At 37.5% G+C, this 6,000-nt stretch overlaps 1 protein-coding gene across 2 annotated transcripts in view; it reads right to left on the bottom strand.

Moving 5' to 3' along the window:
* The window catches only part of PCYT1B (phosphate cytidylyltransferase 1B, choline), a 142,893-nt gene that overhangs the window by 14,563 nt on the left and 122,330 nt on the right, over positions 1–6,000 (bottom strand). The window lies entirely within an intron of this gene.

Here is a 6,000-nt window from a genome sequence, read left to right as displayed (position 1 = left end):
TTTGAAACAGCTCAACTGGAATTCCATCACCTCCACTAGCTTTGTTCATAGTGATGCTTTCTAAGGCCCACTTGACTTCACATTCCAAGATGTCTGGCTCTAGATTAGTGATCACATCATCATGATTATCTGGGTCGTGAAGATCTTTTTTGTACAGTTCTTCTGTGTATTCTTGCCACCTCTTCTTAATATCTTCTGCTTCTGTTAGGTCAAGACCATTTCTGTCCTTTATCGAGCCCATCTTTTAAGTCAGAGTAAGGAAGTCTCCTTAGCTCTCCCTAGAACACTAGGGGTAACTAATTCTCCTTTGTTCACCATAGTTCTCCATAGCTCTCCTTTGAACACTATACGTCAGAGGAAGCAAGTCTTCTTAGCTTTTCTTAGGTCACTATACAACAGAGGAAGCAAGACTCCTTAGCACTCCTTAGCTCTCCTAGAGCAGTATAGTTCAAAGTAAGTCTCCTTAGCTCTCCCTTAGCTCACTTTCCTTAGCTCTCCTCAAGGTATCAAACCCATGACCCCTGCATTGGAAAGCAAAGCCCTCACCACTATACCACCTAGAAAACTCCAAAACACTTCTGCTTCCCTTCTTACTCTCCTAAATTATCCTCACTTTACAAGGTTAGGTTGTGTCCTTGAAAAAGTAGAGATCAACCTGAGTTCCTATAGAACAGACAAGACCTATACACAGAGAGCTTTAGAGGATGACTCATGAGAGCAAAGTATACTGAGTACGCAGATAAACTAGTGGACGTGACTTTTTCCCTAACCTCACACACCACTTACCATGCTGTTTTACAGTTATCTCTTGATGGATGGGTCTATTTTTCCCACTAGCAGGTATACACTAAGCTCCTACCATAAGACCACTTTCATAAACTGTAAAAAATGGTTGCTGAATAAACGTTTAAAGATAAAATGAAATGTGGGATCCTAAGAAACTTGTGATGTTATAGAATTTTAGGACACTTGTTCCTAGAATTTTTAAAGAACTTTAGAACTCAAATATTAACAAACATGTTAAAAATATATGACCCAAGTCTATTAATGACACCATGTCCTGTAACCCCTGTTACAACTCCTGTTAATACTGTTATCTTAGTTTCTATGGTTTTTTATACTTTCTTCCCTCCCTCCCTTCAAAGTACTATATTCAATATTGTGTGATAAACCATAATAAAAAGTTAACATTGTAACTAAGCTATATGTCAATAAAATTAGTTATAAAAAAACCTTCTTGTTTCCTGCTATGTTGATGTTATTGCTATATTACACAGCCATACAGAGAAACACTTCTGAGTCAGTTCTAATGAGGTTGATGACCCTAAAGCCTATTATACAGACTGAAGTAATTCAGAAAGAGAAACATAAATGTGATATATTAACAGATACATATGGAATCTAGAAAGATAGTACTTATGAACCTAGTTGCATGGCAGCAATGGAGATGCAGACATAGAGAACAGACTTATGCACACAGGACAGAAAGGAGAGGGCAGGATAAATTGATAAATTGAGAGTATCGCAGAAACATAAACATTACCATATATAATGCGAATATGTTATGTGACTGAGACTATGTTATATGACACATGGAGCTCAAACTGGTGCTCTTGACAACCTAGAGGGGTGGAAAGGAGGTTCAAGAGGGAGGGGACATATGTTTACCTGTGGCTGAAACCAACACAATATTGTAAAACAATTATTCTCAACTAAAAATAAGTAAATTGAAACATTTGGGCAGAAGATCTAAGCAGACATTTCTGAACCCCTGAACGCCTACCTGATTTTTCATTTTTTAAAAACTGCTAGTTGTTTCCTCAGAGCCTGAAAATTAGTTGTGAAAAATGTTAACTATTAAAGTACACACTAGATTAATGAGAAATTTCAAACTTGTTACAGAGACCATGGAATCCCAGATAATTTGATCTGAACTGAAACCCAGGGAAAATGAAAAGGAACTGGACTCTTGGCTCCTCTGCTCCTGCAAGCTCTCTCTAGAAGTTGTCAAAGGCTCAAGTCGACCCTTGTAATCCCTCCACCCTCTCTCAGCCTCAGCCAACAAGACAAGGTGGGCCTATGACCGCCGCCTCTATAATCACTTAGAGGCTGCTAGGCTTTTAGCAAAGCATCTCTTCTAACTTCTCAAGTGTTGTTCTTTTAATTGTTTTACTTTTAGATAATCTTATGAACCACCTCCAGTGAGCAAAGAGGCAACAGGGACAACCCATCAATAAAATAATCCAGCCAAAATTAATTTTGTTAGAGACTTCTCATGTTGTACTAGGATATCTAGGCTAATAAAAATTAGGGAGATCAAATGGAATCATTCCGTTTGGTTCTAAAGGGAAAGCTACTTTAACACTATCTCTTTCAGATATCCCATGCTCTCGGATTGGAAGCATTAGTATTGTTAAAATGACCAGACTAACCAAAACAATCTACAGATTTAATGTAATCCCTATCAAATTACCCATGACATTTTTAATAGAATACTCTTAAAATTTATGTGGAACCACAAAAGACTTAGAATTCACAAAGCAGCCCTACAGAAAAAGAACAAAGCAGCGAGCAGCACCCTTCCAGACTCCAGACGATACTACAAAGCTACAGTAATCAAAACAGACTGATATTGGCACAAAAACAGACATATGGATCAATGGAAAGCTCAGAAATAAACCCACATACATACAATCGATAGTGTATTCTTGCCTCCTTTGTTGAAAATCAGTGGGGAAAAGACAGTCTCTTCAGCAATGTTGAAATGTTGGAAAACTGCTTGCAAACCATTGAAGCTGAAACAAACATACCCTCTCACCATACACAAAGATAAACTCAAAATGGGTTAAAGACTTAAACATAAGGCATGACACCTTAGAACTCCTAGAAGAGATCATACCAATGTTTTCCCAGGTCAGTTTCCCAAAAATCCAACCTCTCACCATACACAAAAATAAACTCAAAATGGGTTATAGACTTAAACATAAGGCACGACACTTTAGAACCCCTAGAAGAGGTCATGAACCCAAATATTCTGATAGAAATCATACCAATGTTTTCCTAGGTCAGTTTCCCAAGGCAATAGAAATAAACAAATGAGACCTAATCAAATTTATAAGCTTTTGCACAACAACGGAAACCATAAAATGAAAAGACAACCTACACAATAAGAGAAGATATTTGCAAATGATGAGACCAACAAGGGCTTATTTTCCAAAATATGCGAATAGCTAATACAATCTTAGTAACAAAAAAAAAATCCAATTCAAAAATGGGAAGAAGACTTAAATAGACATTTCTCCATAAAGGATATACAGATGGTCAAGAGGCAGTCACTAATTATTAGAGAAATGAAAATCAAAACTAAAATAAGGTAGCACTTCCCACCAATCAGAATGGCCATCATTAAAAAGTCTACAAATAACAAACACTGAAGGAGGTGTAGAAGAAAAGGAACCCTCTTACACTGTTGCTGGAAATTTAAGTTGGTGCAGCCACTTTGGAAAACAGTTTGGAGTTTCCTCAGAAAATTAAGACTTACCATATATGGTCCAGCAATCCCACTCCTGGGCATATATCCAGACAAAACTATAATTCAAAAAGATAGATGCACCCCAGTGTTCCTAACAGCACTATTCACAATTGCCAAGTCATGTCGACAACCTAAATGTCCATCAAAATAAGAGTGGATAAAGAAGGCATGGTATATATGTGTGTATACACACACATACACACATACACACTAAAATACTACTCAGCCATAAACAAAAATGAAATAACACCATTTTCAGCAACATGGATGGACTTAGCACTTATCATACTAAGTGAAGTCAGAAAGACAAATACCATATGATATCACTTATGTGTGGGATCTAAAATATGACACAAATGAAGCTATCCATGAAACAGAAACAGAATCACAGACACAAAGAACAGATTGGTCATTTCCAAGTGGGGAGGGGGTTGGGGGAGGGATAGAGTGGGAGGTTGGGGTTAGCTGATGTAAGCTTTTATGCATAAAATGGATAAACCTTTTCTACTGTATATAGCAGAGAACAATACTCTTTATCCTAAGATAAACCATAATGAAAGAGTATAAAAAATGTATGTGTGTGTATATATAACTGAATTACTTTGCTGTACTACAGAAATCAACACAACATTGTAAATCAACTATACATCAATTTTTTAAAACAAAGTCTTCCATAGAACTGTCTTTATTAACTCTGCTGATAATGCTGGTTATTTACTTCAGAAGTACATACACAATAGAAATACCAGTGGACTCTCCACACTGTTCTCCATAGTGGCTGTACTAGTTTGCATTCCCATCAACAGTGTAAGAGGGTTCCCTTTTCTCCGCACCCTCTCCAGCATTTATTGTTTGTAGACTTTTTGATAGCAGCCATTCTGACCGGCATGAAATGGTACCTCATTGTGGTCTTGATTTTCATTTCTCTGATAATGAGTGATGTTGAGCATCTTTCCATGTGTTTGTTAGCCATCTGTATGTCTTCTTGGGAGAAATGTCTGTTTAGTTCTTTGGCCCATTTTTTGATTGGGTCGTTTATTTTTCTGGTATTGAGCTGCATGAGCTGCTTGTATATTTTTGAGATTAATTGTCAGTTGCTTCATTTGCTATTATTTTCTCCCATTCTGAAGGCTATCTTTTCATATTGCTTATAGTTTCCTTCATTGTGCAAAAGCTTTTAAGTTTAATTAGGTCCCATTTGTTTATTTTTTCTTTTATTTCCATTACTCTGGGAGGTGGGTCTTAAAGGATCCTGCTGTGATTTATTCAGAGAGTGTTTTGCCTATGTTTTCCTCTAGGAGTTTTATAGTTTCTGGTCTTACATTTAGATCTTTACTCCATTTTTTTAGATCTTTAATTGAAAGAGACACATGTACCCCAGTGTTCATGAGAGCACTATTTACAATAGCTAGGACATGGAAGCAACCTAGATGTCCATCGGCAGATGAATGGATGAGAAAGCTGTGGTACATGTACATGATGGAATATTACTCAGCTATTGAAAAGAACACATTTGAGTCAATTCTAATGAGGTGGATGAAACTGGAGCCTATTATATAGAGTGAAGTAAGCCAGAAAGAAAAACACCAATACAGAATACTAACGCATATATATGGAATTTAGAAAGATGGTAATGATAACCCTGTATGCGAGACAGCAAAAGAGGCACAGATATAAAGAACAGACTTTTGGACTCTATGGGAGAAGGCAAGGGTGGGATGATTTGAGAATAGCATTGAAACATGTATATTACCATATGTGAAATAGATCGCCAGTCCAAGTTCAATGCATGAAACAGGGCACTCAAAGCCAGTGCACTGGGACAACCCTGAGGGATGGGATGGGGAGGGAGGCGGGGGGGGGTTCAGGATGGGGGACACATGTACACCCATGGCTGATACATGTCAATGTATGGCAAAACCCACTACAATATTGTAAAGTAATTACCCTCCAATTAAATAAATTAATTAAAAAAAATAGAAATGGGGGGGGGAGAAATACCAGTGGAATACAAGGTGGTTTACAAAATTTTCTTTTCTCTCTGTAATTTTCACTCAGAATTCTATATAGAATTTAGGCAAGAGATCCTGTCTGCATTTTCTGTCTCAGTTTTAAGATTCAGATCATGGCCTCAGTCCCCTAAGACTTTTATGCCTTATCCCAGCACATATATATCATGGAAAAAACAGGGGCAAATCAGGGCATGATGAGTACAAAGTCTCATCTCTTCTCTCTCTCTTCCAACCAATGAAACAGGAGTTCCTGACAATAAAAAGTGATCAAGGCAGTACATTTCTTCTGCATCCTCTTCCTCTGGTTGATCCGAGAGGCACTGGCCTTGTTTTATAACACAAGATCAATGATGCCACTGACATACTTCACCCTTACCCATAAGCTGTGCATCTGCCAACTGGGATGAGCTATGAAACCAACCTTTGCAGTAATAGACATTCAGTGACTGCCAAATG

This window comes from Oryx dammah, unplaced genomic scaffold (genome assembly GCF_014754425.2).
Source record: "Oryx dammah isolate SB20612 unplaced genomic scaffold, SCBI_Odam_1.1 HiC_scaffold_23, whole genome shotgun sequence".
Taxonomy (NCBI): Eukaryota; Metazoa; Chordata; class Mammalia; order Artiodactyla; family Bovidae; genus Oryx; species Oryx dammah.
The sequence above is the reverse complement of the archived record's forward strand: the minus strand, read 5'-3'. Positions and strand labels throughout refer to the sequence as shown.